The sequence below is a fragment of the Zeugodacus cucurbitae genome, chromosome 2 (genome assembly GCF_028554725.1).
Source record: "Zeugodacus cucurbitae isolate PBARC_wt_2022May chromosome 2, idZeuCucr1.2, whole genome shotgun sequence".
Classification (NCBI taxonomy): domain Eukaryota; kingdom Metazoa; phylum Arthropoda; class Insecta; order Diptera; family Tephritidae; genus Zeugodacus; species Zeugodacus cucurbitae.
Genome location: NC_071667.1, coordinates 6871288 through 6887739, shown reverse-complemented (window position 1 = coordinate 6887739; position 16452 = coordinate 6871288). Strand labels below are relative to the sequence as shown.

The following is a 16452-nucleotide window of genomic DNA, read 5'->3' as shown; positions in this document are numbered from 1 at the left end:
AATGCATTTATGAAGTAACGGCATATTTTATTATTTTTTTCTGAAGAAGTGAACTCATTTATAAAATCTAATTCTTGTATCGCCTGAAATTTCTATTATATATTAACTGTTTCTGCTGGCAATTGAGGTCAAATGCGGTAATTTGCATAGCTAATTTGCTGCGCAATTATAGATTTGTTGCACTATATATAAAAAACAAATTTCAGGTAACTTTTGTTAAGAAGTCGATTAACAGGCCAATTATAATATATCTGAGTTTATATGAAAAATAGAATTCAAGCAGTAGCAATCGAATGAGCCAAACTATGCTGTAAACACACATTATAAGCAATAAGCTTTCCTCGAAGTCCATCTTGGGCGCGGCTGTACATATTTTTATCAACGCTTTCCTCGCACTACCGCATGCTTTACCACACCAACAATTGATGAGTATCAAGTAAAATTTTAGCCGACAACAAAGGTGTCATTTTGGCATTTGTCATGCGCCATCAGATTAAGCAACGCAGGAAAAGTAGTAGAAGCGGCTGTCGCCAAAGCAGAAACAGAAGAAGATGAGTCGTCCGGTGACTATTGAAAGAAAGTGTTAATTGCTTGTCGGTGTATGCGTGCCGCAAACGCACCAACCGGACAGACTACGCAATGCGCAATATGTGATTATTTTTTATTTGTTTTTTGGCTTGTTGAAGTCTACAAAAGTCTGTCCGCTGCGTTGTACAACTGTACATCTTCATTTTGTGGCATATGCGACAGCGCTACGGCGAGGTACAATGAAATTTATGTTGTACGCACAGCACAGCTTGTTGAACCAGCCATGCCGCCACCGCCGCCGCCGCTGCAGCGTGTTATTTTATTACATGCAATTTCTTTTTCACGCTACCATTGCCACAGCCAGCGCTGCCATGTCATGTGTGCAGATACAAGATACAAGCGTCGATAAATTCTCACTATGTCAACGCGCATTGCTTCGGTTGTCTTTATTTCGTTTTTATTTGCATATAATTCTTTTCATATTTTTACTTTTTGTATTCTTCTTTTCAATGGTCACAATGGGCTCTAGTGGCTGTGGCTGACGTCGTAAAATGCAATGAAAACATATAATAAAATAAAATACTAATAAAATTAATTTATATATGATAATGATAGTGGTGGGAAGACATAAGAGGACAGCTGCATGGCGTGGACGTTTTATTTGCATCATCATAAAGTGCCAGTAGCAAACGCAATCAGCGCTTTATTTGTTTATTATGTTAACGGAATAGATTATATTGCACTTAAACTTTTCATAATTATATAAATTATATTTATATAAAAGGTAGAATTTCATAACCTCGTCGTAAAAATGAAGAAAAAGTTTGAACAGACAAGAAAGAAATGTTCGCATATGTACAAGGCTATTACTCTTCTTCTTCTTGTCTGGCGTAGAAACCGCTTACACGGTTATAGCCGAGTCCACAACAATTGGTAATACCAAGTGAAGACAGATCCTTCTCCACCTGGTCCTTCCATCGGAGTGGAGGTCTCCCTCTTCCTCGGCTTCCACCAGCGGTAGCCGCTGTCTTTTTATTCGCTGGACTATGTCTATGTCGTCGAACAACACATAAAGCTCATCATTCCATCTTCTGCGGTATTCGCCGTTGACAATGTTTAAGGGACCATACATCTTCCGCAAAACCTTTCTCTCGAAAACTCCTAGTGCCGTCTCATCGGATGTTGACACCGTCCACGCTTCTGCACCATATAGTAGGACGGGAATGATAAGGGACTTGTAGAGTTTAGTTTTTGTTCGTCGAGAGAGGACTTTACTTTTCAATAGCCTACTCAGTCCATAGTAGCACCTGTTGGCAAGAGTGATTCTGCGTTGGATTTCAAGGCTGGCATTATTATCGGTGTTAATGCTGGTTCCTAGGTATACGAAATTATCTACAACTTCAAAGTTATGACTGTCAGCAGTGACGTGGGAGCCAAGACGCGAATGCGCTGAATGTTTGTTTGACGACAGGAGATATTTCGTCTTGTCCTCGTTCACCTCCAGAACCATACGCTTCGCTTCGGTATCCAGTCTGGAAAAAGCAGAACTAACGGCGCGGGTGTTGTTTCCAATGATATCGATATCATCGGCGTACGACAGTAGCTGTACACTCTTATAGAAGATTGTGCCTTCTCTATTTAGCTCTCCAGCATCTGGTTAAAGAAATCACACTTCAGCTTACACAGCCGTATTAGTTTTGCGGGGATACCAAATTCAGACAAGACTATCACTGGGCTTATCTTTAACTGAGAGAGAGTGCTTTTTATATGAAAATATAGATCCAAAGCTTTTCCCCGACACAAGTGTTAAAAGTTTGAGTAGAAGGTAAGGTAAGGCAAGGTAAGGTAAGGTAATGTAAGGTAAGGTAAGGTAAGGTGAGGTAAGGTAGAGCAAGGTAAGGTAAGGTCAGGTTAGGTTAGGTTAGGTAAGGATAGGTTAGGTTAGGATAGGTTAGGTTAGGATATGTACGAAGGCTAAAAAGGAAACACACTTTTAGACCCGATGGGTCAATGGCCACTTTGAACTCCTATGATTTGGGAAAGATTGACCTTTCTGAGGGCGAAGAGTTCCCTTAACCTTGATCTTGACTAAATGGGGTGTTAAGAGAAGATATTACTTTGAAGTATTGTCTAATTAAATAAAAATGTTATTAGAAATAAAATGAATATATTGCATAAAGGAAGAGAAAACAGCATGTCGCAAAGTGAATCTCAACATTATCTCGATTTTATTGACTCCCTTCTGAGTATCAAACAAAAGTCGTAGAATTACCATATTATTAATGCTAATTGGCTAAAGAAAATTTTCAAGTAAAAACGTAATATTTTGAGTTTACAGTTGCTTACTGGTATCCATAAGAAGTTCAATCACTTAGGAGCATAGTCGAAAGACATAAACAAGAAATCTAGGAGCTTCGAAAAACACTATCGATACCTCGATGGATTGCTCTTTCTCTACAAGAGACTTTCAGATCTCTTCTAATTATTAACTTACTAAGAATTTTTGACTCAATATGCGTGCGTATATAAATATCATATATTTTTAGAATCCTCACTAATTAGTTGTTTATGGGCTCAATCGATTATTTATGTATACAGCAACAATGTATGCATACACGTGTATGCATATTAAAAAGTTATTAAAAATAGTTTAGAATGCAAAATAAAATGAAAAAGCATAACAAGCAATTTTTCTACAACTAGCACGACAACAGCTGTTGTTACGTAGATACTTTGACGTAAAAAGCGTCTAACTATAGTAGAAATCGTTTTTAATGCACAATAAAAAATAAATCAAAAGACAGTGCAAATAATTTACGGACATTGACTGCATTAGTGCATATGTACTGGAAATTCCAGCAAAAAAATCGAAGTTCACGATTGTCACGTCAAACATTGAAATGAACGCTACCAAAGCGATGTGATCAATATATCAATAAAAGGGTACTTCAAGGGGAGTATGTGGAAGCAAATACTTAATAAGACTTAACCAAAAAAAAAATCAAAATAAAAACTATATTCCACACAGCTGACAAAAAAATAAACACAACAACAATCCTCAGTTAATTTTTATTATTTAGTATCACTCAAAAATTATGCGCCAGTAGCCGTAAAATTGATGAAGTTGTTAGCGCTGAAGATTTTAACACGCTTGACAATACCCTTAATCACAATTAACGCGCTGGTTGTTAGTTTATGTTGTGGTTTCGGCGATTTTTATACTCTCGCAACAAAAGTTGCTAAGAGAGTATTATAGTCTTGTTCACATAACGGTTGTTTGTAAGTCATAAAACTAAATCTAAGGTTATATATATCAAAATGATCAGGGAGACGAGACGAGTCAAAATCCGAATGTATATCTGTCCGTCCGTCCGTCCGTCCGTCCGTGCAACGGATAACTTGAGTAAAAATTGAGATATCTTGATGAAACTTGGAACACACGTTCCTTGGGACCGTGAGAGGGTTGCTTTCGAAAATGGGCAAAATCGGACCACTGCCACGCCCACAAAATTGCGAAAGCCGAAAACACATAAAGTGTCATAACTAAGCCGTAAATAAAGTTATAAAAGTAAAATTTGGAATAAAGGATCGCACTAGGAAGGGGCATATTCGGATGTAATTTTTTTTTTGGCCCCCCCCCAAATCGGTTATTTGTATATATCTCGCAAACCAATAAAGCTATGTAAACCAAACTTTCTGCAGTCAGTTCTCTTACGTACCCCACCACACACCATGAAAATAGTTGAAATCGTATAATAACCACGCCCACCTCCCATACAAAGGTTAGGTTGAAACTTACTAAAAGTGAGTTAACTCAGTAACGAAAAATGCCAAAAACACTAAATTTCACATAAGAAATGGCAGATAGAAGCTGCACTCAGATTTTTTACAAAATGAAAAATGGGTGTGGCATCGCCCACTTATGGACCAAAAACCATATCTCAGGAACTACTCGACTGATTTCAATGAAACTTGATTTGTAATAGTTTTCTTACATCCCAATGATATGTTGTGAAAATAGGCCAAATCGCTTCACAACCACCCCAACTTCCTATATACCAGAACTTTGAAGACGATCTGAATCGTTAACTTTACAATGTATAAAGGAAGCACTAGTCAAGATATCGATGCAGAACTTTGCACAAATACTACCTTTATAGTGTGGAAGCCCCATTCTAAAAATCGCCGAAATCGGACCATAGTTTTTCAAGGCCCCATGTATCGAACATGAGGACCTCGGTGCTTCTAACCTAACATTAGGGTTTCCAACTTTCAATGGACTTTATACAATATATATGCCGAATATGTGGGTCAAATTGTGTATTATATAATATAAATAAATTGCGAGAGTATAAAATGTTCGGTTACACCCGAACTTAGCCTTTCCTTATTTGTTATTTTATTGTTTGTGTTTGCTTAATAATCACTAGTGCTACTGGTTACTAGCATCGGCTGTGGTAACGACTAATTATGAAAAATGTGCGGAGCAGCACTTCAAACGGCGGGCCGACTCACCGCTTTAACGCTTCAAATCTTAAAATCTACGCAGTGAGATACCGTAACGCAAGGTGTTTGTAAATAGTAGCAAATTAACGGAAGATATGTATTAAAAATGATAATTTTGATTTATAATGCAGGCTTTCGCATTTTGAATTTATAAATTTCGTTTAGCATAATTGTCACATAAAACATATTTTGGATTACGGAAATATTTATGAAATAGTTTGAAAAGCTTTGATCAGCATTTTTCTCTATATTGAGCGCATTTTCTTCTACATAGGCAGGAAATAACATTAATAAATATCCGATATTCTTAATACTTTTCAATTTATTTATGTCATAAAGCCTCAACTTCAATACATACGGTTAAATGCTTATCTGAATTCAATAAAACATGGTTTTTCAATATTAACAAATCTTATTTATGGCGTTACATTTTAATTTATTTCCGCAACATATCACTTAAGCAAGTCCCTAGGAAAATTTTCAGTTGTGCGAATCAAAGAATTTTAATTAATTTACCAAATTAGCTCAAGCGTATGACAAACTCAAACGCCTAGTAGCGCCGTAGCTACACTACTACCCACACATGTAAGTAAGAAATTCATGATTAACGAAGAGATTTAATCAGCGCTGCCATAAGGCAGTGTCTCACACAAGCGGCAGCTAAAAATATCGTAGACACGATCTAACGATCGATGGTTAGATAAATATGTTAGATAGCATAATGTGGAGGCAACGCTACAGGCACCTGCCATATGAGTATATATGTATTTGTGCGAGTGTATGAGTGAGCATCTTCGAAGATTCACATGCTCATAAATATTTTCTCACTCGATTAATTTTATAAACTAAAATCTCTTAATACGCAATTAATCACTTTAATTAGCTAATTAAGCACGACGACGAGTTTTTAATTTGAAATACATGAATTTATAAAAAATCTGCGCAACACACATGCCGATATGCGATACGTACATATGTATATATATATATATGTATGTATATATATAGATTTATGTGTTGCTGTACATGTTTATTTATGTCGTTGCGAGCATTTTTATTCATATATACAGTTAAAAGCTCATATCAGCCGGGTCGGCACATCCGCCGTATGCTGGTTATGTTAATATGTAGACTCGTTTTTTGTTTTATCATATATAAATACACTTGATATATATTTATCAGGTTAATTATAACGATAATCATAATGATAAATTGAAGAGTGACGCAAAGGATTCAAGGAGCTACAGACCACTATTACATGCTTCCTAGTTCTATAATATAGATGGATTTTAAATCAAATTTGGTCTAGAGGTTGTTCCCCATAAATTACATTTTTTTTTTTCGAAAAATAAATAAATTATTAATATGTTGGAATTTTAATTTATTGAGAAACGAATTATACATCGTTTGCTTGGATGAAAAATCTTCACAAGCGGCAAAACCTACATATTTAAAACACCTACAACGCATACATACATATATTTAATATATGTTTATAAATATTTAATGATAATAAATTAGTATGTTTAACTTTGACAGATTTATGAATCGTGCACTAGAGTTCAAGTATGAAACAGCACGTGCTGGTGTTTTGATGACATATGTGCATATTTCAGGTATAATCTCTTCTACAAATACTTATATTTACATTTAATTAAATTGGACATTTTGTTATTCCTATTCAAAGCACAATTATTGTAGACCGAAGATCGATATCTTATTTTAAAAATTAAAAATATTACTAGGTTTGAGCAGCTATCGAATATCTCTGAATTGTTTTATGGCATGAAATGACTAAATCTAGCAGAAAATCGTTGCATCGAAAGATGATAATGATAAACCCAAATTCGTTCAACAGCATACGAGTAGAATTTAGAAAGTAATAAAAGTCAATGGAGGGTCAAGATCAAGAACTGCTCAGCTATAGAAACAGAACTTATTATCCTCTCGACCACACTCGGTGTACTTGGCTATGGTTTCTGTTTATATTATTCTCCTCTAAATTGGTTGACTGTCCAACAGAAAAATTTATAATAATTTATTAAAGGGTGGGTGTTGGAAATGTCGGAAAAAGTATGTGAGATGTTCCAATGCTTTGGCTAAAAAGTGCTCATGCTACCCTTCTGCCCACATAAGGGTTAAACAATTATAGTTTTATATCAAAGTTTGTCCATATAGATATAAGCATTTATCAAGTTTTTTTATTGCTTTTGCTATATTTCCGGTTTTTAATTGTGTTTTATCGATGCTCTTTGATTAATTATGCATAAAACTTAATTATTGAACATTAATTAAAACGATGAAAAAAATAAAAAAAATTTGACGTTAATAAAATTCAACTAGAGCAAATGGCATTAGTGATAGGATCAGTAAGGGACTGATGTGCAATGAAGATATGAAAAATGAGGTTAGTTTGAGTTATTAGAAATATTAGCAGAGTATTAATATATGGGTAATAACAAAAAAATACTATTTTAGATAAGTAAACCAGTAAAAATAAATTGAATTAAAATTTCGAAAAAAATGTCATGGCTTTGAATATAGGCAACAAATATGTTCGTGGATCATACTGTGTTTCTCATATACATATATAATCAAAATACAAATTTAACTTCAACCAAACACTAGTGTCTTAAAATTTATTTATTCGTTTGTTCAATAAAAAATGTTAAGGATATATATTTAATTTATGATTGTAAATATGGAAAGCCAAAAGACTAAAAAAATCACAAAAATGCATAAATTTAAATATGATCACACACACACATGCATATACAGGCATTTTACTCAAGCAGGTGACATATGGCATTTAAATTTATTAGCTCAGCGGCTTCCTGTCGCTCCGCCTCGTGCGTAGGTAGCGTATTAATTTATATTTTTTTTTTATTAACAACAATTTGCGTATATTTACAGGCATTATTTATTAGTACATATATTACTAGCATGTTAGACTATCGACAATTGATAAAACCGGAAACCGGCAGACTAGATGCCCGACTAACCAGCCATAGACTGGTATTAATTTGCTTGTCACCAACTACTCACACCTGCCAAACAACAACTCATTCCGGTTTGGTGACACTCATTAATTTTTCAGAATAATAATATTGAAATGTAAGGAAACAAAGTGCATGTAAAGTGAGGCTTACATAATTGGCAGCTCGTTAGTTGCATGAAGTTGAACTAGGCGTGCAAAAGGGTAGCATATTCCGCAATAAGAGTCTACTACAATGTAGGGTGAAATGTTTTTTATAATTTTTTTTTTATATTAAATATACAAATATTTGCACTTAATACTAGCACTTAATACTTGCGTTTAGCACAATTAGTTGCCAACTTACATAACGCCAGCGAATATGGGTGCATCGCTGCAATAATTTTTTTGCATTGCAATTAGTTGGAAAAGTACAGAGTTGAATTGAAAATGCAATGATACTTGCGCCAGCATAAATAGTATAAATGCAAACGTTAAATGCACGCGGCTGTTGCGGCAAATGTACATTCATAAATATGCATAAGTAAGTGAGATAGCCTTTAAGAGTTAAATAAATTAAGCATTTAACGTCAGCAAAGCGCTAAAAGCCAAAACGAAAAAATAAATAAAATTAAAATAAAATAAATAAATACGAAAAAATGTAAGCAGCGTGTTTTCATAAATCAAGGCAACTTGCGGATTCACAGATAACAATATTAAATGCTTTAACTCGTTTGTGACGTCCATGCAATTAGTTTATATTAAATATATACTTATAATTTACATTAAAGCGAGACTTCTGTAAAATTGTTGTAAAAGCAGGAATTTTGTGTTTCTTTTTTTAGATTTTATTGCTTGGCGTGAAAACTAGAACCGGCATTGGTGCTTTCGATTTTACATAATTGATTTAATAGCTACTAGTTGGTTCATTAATTAGTTATATATGAGTTTTTAATGAATTCAGCATAAATATGTTTACTTTGTTTCTTATGAAATTATGAAATTTGAGATAAAAAATAATATTAGGTTATCATATATAGCAAATATCTCCCTTCCGGCTTTTTGTCTTTTGAAATTCGGGGCTAAGTATAAAGCGCTACAGAGCTCGTATCTGACAATACTATACATCTTGGAAAGGTCTTGACATAACCTACAAAACGACGCTATACATGAATAATTTGGATATTGTGTCGATACCGCCATGGATAAACCAGCCGGCGGAAGACCTGTGACAACGAATACCGATGAAATCATGGAAAACATCGACTTAGACCAGTAATTGGCATCTCGTGACATCGCCCAGGAAATTTTAAATCATCTGCAGAAGGCTGGATACACAAAAAAGGTTAATGTTTGGGTGCCGCATGATTTGACGCAAAACAAGCTTCTGCACCGAATCAACGCCTGCGATAGGTTGCTGAAACGGAACGATCTCGGCCCATTTTTGAAGCGGATGGTGACTGGCGACGAAAAATGGATCACATACGACGATATCAAGCGAAAACGATCGTGTTCGAAGGCCGGTGTATCGTCTCAAACACTGGCCAAGCCGGGATTAACGGCCAGAAAGGTTTTTAATGCGATTGAAAGGGAATCATCCACTATGAGCTGCTCCCATATGGCCAGACGCCTAATTCCACCATCTACTGCGAACAACTGGACCGCTTGAAGCAGGCGATCGACCAGAAGCGTCCAGAATTGGCCAACAGGAAGGGTGTAGTGTTCCACCAGGCAACGCCAGACCACACACTCCGTTGATGACTCGTCAGAAGCTACGGGAGCTCGGATGGGTGGTTTTATCGCATCCACCTGTTCCTGTCTATGGCGAACGCCTATGGTGGTGTAAAGATGAACTCAAAAGAGACTTGTGAAAAGAGGCTGTCCGAGTTCTGCGCAAATAAAGAGCGGGGCTTCTACGAGGGGGGTATTATGAAGTTGCCATCTAGATGGAAACGCATATTCGAACTAAATCCGATCACTGTAACACTTTTACAAAGTATTGAATAAAGAGCAAAAAAAGGGAGATTTTTGCCAACCTTATAATTTTTAGAAAAGTTTAGAAAAGGTAAAATGGTAATATTATAATACTGATTCTGAAAAGGAGAGCAAGTCGATAAAAGATTAGAATATTTAAAAACTTTAAAACCTTAAGTATCCTTGGTCCATCTGCGTAATTATTTATAGATTACAATATGAAGGACTATTTTGTGGAAAATTAAATATGTCTATATGTAATATTTCATTATATATAAGACAAAATTTATTTGAAAAGAATATACTTGAGAAATATTGTGAGAGTTGCTAACGGAATTTAATTATGAGTTTAATGCATGTTGAGATATCCTTGAGGGGGGTTTATAGCTTGAAAATATTTTAAAATGTTAAGGAGATCGCGTTGAAAAATTATTAGCAGAGGTCTCTTTCCTATGCCAAAGATATATTCCTAGAGACGAAAGTCGCAAGGTTGTCGGCAAGCCTCTTGCTTACTTTCTATATGGTGTAATTCGGTCTTTTACTGTGAGTAGAACTTGATTTGAAGTACTATGTTGTTGTTGTTGGTGCAATGATAGAAAATTTTGCCAAACATATTTTGCTGTTAATTAGCTGATAGAGCTGAATTGAGAACTAGAATTCAAGAAGAGCTCAGAATACAATTCACAGCTGATTTAAAATCAGATCAATTGATTTCTTATAGCTTATAACTGTATATAGATACTAGTAAAGACAACTCAATAATACAATAACAGCAATAATAAATACAACAACTGCGTAGGTAAAATAGTTTTTAGCAAAAAACGGCAACAACAACACACAAATTAAGCACATAATAACTGAAGCTACCGAGTATAGACACAACAACAATGCTATTCGGAGCGCTGTGGACGAATGCAGTCAAACCGCTCAGCTGAAGCTCAGCTGTTCAACGACGTTGCGGTGAAGCGGTAGTGATACTCATTAATAAAATGGCGCGCAAAAAAATTAAGAACAACAACAACAACTAAAATGCACTGCACAACAATGTGTACGCCAACAACTAAACACAGTAGTGAAGAGCACCGACAACAACAATAACAACCATAATAAAGCTAAATGCAACGCAGCACTTAACATAGAAACGCAAAGAGTTTTTTCTTTTCTTCTTTTTTTTTGCATTTTCAATTAACAATGGCCACAGCTAAACAGTTCAGCAGCACCTGCAGCAGCCAGCGGTCATTAGTTGCTGACGTTCACAGTTGCTGCTGGCGTTAATGCTGCCGCTTTGCTTTGTGCAAATACTTATATTTTCGTTTGTGTGTACCGTTGTTGTCATTGTTGCTAATGGTCGGTTGGCTGCTTCGTGGTTATTTTTTTTGGTTTTTTGCTTTATTGTTGCCATTGCGGTCGTATTTGATGAGTCAACTGATGCGTTTTTTATTTCAGTCATTACCGACAGCAGCAGCAGCATCAACTAAAGCAACAATAACAAAAACATTAATAGCAGCAGTAATATGCACTTTAGCAACAGCAATTGCTCGAGTTTTAATACTTGACTGCTTGCTTGGTTGCCATGTTTTTGCTACTGTTGTTGTTACTGTTATAATTGTTTTTAATTCGTTTACAATGTTGCTGCGGCTATTGTTGTTATTGCTATTACTGCTGTAACATTGTATTTCTGTTTTTTTTTTGTTCATCTTTTTCGCGTTTTTTGCACATTTTCCGCTTCTAATTGTTATTGCTTTATATTGTTTATGTTGTTGTTGCTGCAGTGATGTGCGCTTTGCTGTCTGTACGGCCCGCGCGCAATCACTTTGCTTAGCAAGTGCATTTATTGCGGCTCTAATGTTGCGGGTATTGTTGGCAATAAAACTAATAGGCGAGCAAGTAAAGAGGGAAAATTGAAATCAAAACGTTTTATTTCATTAAAAAGTGCAGCGGTTTTCTTTTCTAATTTCACTATTTTTACATTGAAATGACCACTATGCGATAACTGGCATCTTGCCTTAGGACATTCGATTTCTACTTCTTGTTTTAGGTTATTTCTGAAATTTATATACGATAAAATATTATATTTTCCCTTTAAGTGATTTCATTAATTTGAATTCATTTAAATATGTATCTCTTAGCCAAGCCCAAAGAACAAAGTATTATGGAAATGCAAAACCAATATCAAATATATTTTATGGAAAATGCATGCTTGGAGGTGTGGGCTAATGCAGAGAATTCAGTTTAAATTATAATATAAATTTATGAGACATATTTGTCACTAATATATACCTGTATAACCTTATATTGATACCTTTTATTAATTGCTTTAATTAAGCTTTGTTGTAAATAAGTGCTGTGAAGAAAAAAAAAACTAAAATTCTTGAGATACTAAGGCTGTATCATGCTCACAATATACACTGACTCATTTATATGCAAAGAACTTGGCACAAACTCACTAAACCTATTTCGCTTTGTTTCGCAATAGAATCACAGCAATTTGTATGTCTGTGTGTATTTGTAAATTATGTGTATTTAATTAATTTTCTATAATTCTTTTAAGCGCTTTGTCTACTTAGCAGCGGTTAGCTGACAGAAATTCCATAATAACCAAAGTAAATATTAATAAAAAAATTCCATTCTACAAAGGCTACTCTAGTATACATATACAGCATGAGTATGTGTAAATACTTATAACTGTATAAATACATAAGTAAGCAACATTCGAGTATACTCCATAGACTTGCAGGCACATCATTAATCGGCCAGCTCGTTAAATTTTCATTATTAATTTGATTGATTTGTAATTTATGTGACCGTTTGATGTCATCACGTGTACACAAGCGCGATCGCTCATTTGCTCGCTCGTCTGTCTGTCGGTCGCACACTTCACAAAGCCGCCAATTCAACACTTTTATATGTGTTTCAGTGCGCGTGTGTGTGTGTGTGTGTGTGTGTGCAACACGCGCTCATCAATTCAATGACAAACACATTTTCTAAGCCGCTCATCATAGTTGCCAGTCGCTGGCAGCGCTTTGCATTTGATTAATATTATTTTGTTATTATTATTGTTGTTGTATTTTATGAACACATAGCAATAGTGCACTTTGTAATTGTTTGCGGCGCAATTAATGCGCGCGTATGTTGCATGTCAAAGAGTTCATTGTTAATTGATTTTCGCAATTATTGTTAAAAATAAATCAAATCAAATGTGAATTTATGATAACGTGTTGATTTATTACGATTTACAGTGCTACAGTGGATTGTGGCAGTTGATGAATTTATGATTACGAATCTATCAATGTTTATGTATAGTTCACTGAGATTACTCATACGCACAGGTGTGCTGTCATCTAGTTTATGACCGCTTGTTATTATTAATATTTTTCGCAGCTGTAAAGTACTTAACTGTGGCATAAATAATAAATAAGCTGTTAATATGATTAGAATTTATATGAATTAAGCATTAGTATCACATCAAATGTGCTCTTCACTTCAATAAAACACAACAACAAAGCGCAATGATACCTTAATTTGATGCGCTCATAAATTTGTATAAACTTTCATAATATTGCTCGTCACAACACATTTTCTTATAATCTCTACTCATATATTACGCTCATAATCTTCTTAAAATCACAGCTTTATATCAGGTTTGTGCCTTAAGTCTACTGTTTCAACTGCGCAAACATTGTAAATAACTCAGCAGCGTTTAAAGTTCATTACTACGGTCTATAAAGAATTGCTATTTGTCTCAACTGATGTTCTTATTTGTCATTTTCTTTGTGAAATCAAATAAGATTTGCAAAAGCAATCATATATCTTCGAGTTGTTCGACTTGAGCTTATTTTTTAAGCTGGAATTCCATAAATTTATATTGCTATTTTAGCACTGGGAAACCCATTCAACATTTATGACTTCCGCGTGCGCTCTTCAGTGGTGTTGTTGCTTGGCCAAGTCATAAAAATAACAATGGAAATTTATTTATGTTATCCAATTACAAAGAATGCGCAGATTAATAACAGCACTAGTGTGTCATAAGCTCTTGAGCAAAATGTATAGAGTTTGATAAATTGCCGTCATTATATTGGTATTCTTCTTCTTTATTTATGCCTTACAAAATTTTATTAATTTCTGATAAATTAATAGTTATTTAGAACAATAAGACTTATGTCAGCTAAAAAATTAATAAAAAATAAATAAAAAAAATCCTCAAATAAATTGTGGAAATTTAATGTATAAGTTATATGTTATTAAATACGAAGGAACTCTGCAACTGAGGAAATATAATATTAAAGATTTAGAACTATTGTTCGTGAATTCGAAAATTGTCGATGATTCGATGATTCCAAAGGCACATTCAGTTATTTCCGCACTTAATAAAGATTTTCAAAACATCGATTTTTTTTTGCGTTTTCTTAATATATATATACGTATATCTGATTATACACACACAAAATTTCAAGTCGATGCGAATATTTTCGAATTTATAGCCACAGTGAAGGCGCGCCGAGTACATGTAAAGTGCTTTCAAAACTTTAAACTCGTTTTTCTCGAAACGGTGTTTTCAAAGTCGGTGAACAAGATTTCTCAGAAACGGCTGAGCTGATCGGTCTGAAATGTTTACACAAGCTTCTTAACTATATTTTTTAGTAATTAATCGAAGGATTTCCCCATCCGATGAAAATTTCTTATTTTTATAAACAATTAAGACCCGAATTTTGAACGAAAATCGAACTTTTTGCTTTGAGTAGCCGCCATTTTGTCAAAAAAATTTTTTTTGCTAGTTCCTTCGATCAATCACTAGATTATTTATTATATTAATGAAATTTATTTGGTTTTTGCATTTTAGATGATCCAGTCCAGAGATATCGTGCTCACCGCAAGAGGCTTTTTTTGCGGACCCCTGCAAAATTGGCAATATCAACGTTCACGATAATTATTTTTGGCAATAAAAAATATATGAATATAGTTTAAGGTTGTCATAATATACCTGCCAAGTTTCTAATCAATAAACCAAATAGTTTGCTTAGAAAAAATTCTTGAAACATGCCTCTCTTTCGACCTCCTAACTGTATTTAACCCTTAACCAAGAAATAAAAAAATAAATATTTCCCTGGTTTCTGAAAACGGATATAAAAGTTATATCCATCATACGTTTACTTAGTATGAGTCGTATGAGTTCCAAAGAAAACTATGTATTTTAAACAATTACAAGATCAAGTTCGTTTCTTACGTCTTTAAATTTCTTTTATATAATTTACAAGTAGTTCAAACAAACAAGGATTATATGCCTTCAAAGTTTAATAAAGCACCTATGTTTATGGAAAAAAATACTTATCAAGATTTCGCAGAACTTTTTGATTTCTATTAGAGTAGACAATTAAAGCAGAAATCTCTAATTAAACCAATCAGTTGGGTATGATTTTTATTTTGTTGACCCTAAATTCAATTTATCTTTAATATATTGTGACTATTGAAAATATATTGCATACATTTTTATTATTATTCAAATAGCTTAAAATGGGTGAGAAAAAATTAAAAAATTCTGAACTTACCGTTATTTTCTTGTTACAATATTTTGCCAAGTTCACTGTTTTTAGTTATTATTATTTATGTAATGTTATTTAATTAACATGTTAACAAATTTCACAAATCTTCAAGAATTGAAATTGTTGTGCATTGCTCCACTATTTTATTTAACAATGCCAAGCTCTGAGTATTTCTTTTTCGTTTCAGAAAAATTTCATATTTTCATTAGTTGAAATTTCTCTTCTTTTATTTCACTTTTAATGTATTTATTGCGTCAGTAAATAATTTTTATTTCATGCTATTTTTTGCATTTGAAACATGGTCATTGCTTACATTTTTACTTTGTCACAAACTTTCAGTTTAAGTAAACACTTTTTGCTTAACAAAACCTACAAATTTTTTTACGCTAAGGCCGTTATTTCAAAGCATGAAAAACGTAATAAGTTATATTTGGAAATAATAATCATTATTGGATAGTCGTATCAATATTTTTAATTCATGTTTATATGAAATTACAACTGTGAGTTCCGACCTAGTAGACATATATATTATAATATTTTTTGAATAATATATATCTTATTCGATTTTTTGGTTGGTCATTTGGTTTATGGAACAAAAATTAAAATCATATTGTACCACATATTATTTTTTATACCCAATTGTAGCATTCCGCTAGCATCATTCAGTTGCTTCTCCCACCACATTCGTTGCGAAACATTTTTTTACACACCCAAATCACAGCTCAAACTTGCAATTATTTCATAAACCAAATATATAACTTCCCATAATTCCCAAATCATAACACAAAATGTTTACAAATTGTTTTATACTGCCACAAATTCAAGTCTTTTCACTCATATCACGCTGACTATTTGTATATGAAAATATTTAATTATAACCAAATGCACATACGCATAGTTTTATTGGCGTTTGACGGCTACACGACAGCG

General features: G+C 33.9%; 1 protein-coding gene across 1 annotated transcript in view; it reads right to left on the bottom strand.

The window, feature by feature from the left end:
* Window positions 1–16222, bottom strand: part of LOC105210054 (probable serine/threonine-protein kinase DDB_G0282963) — a 242087-nt gene extending 225865 nt beyond the window's left edge. Inside the window, exon 1 of the mRNA XM_011180777.3 lies at window positions 15529–16222. The gene's annotated coding sequence lies outside the window, so the exon portion shown is untranslated. The remainder of the gene's footprint in view (window positions 1–15528) is intronic.
* Between the last annotated feature and the right edge of the window lie 230 nt (window positions 16223–16452).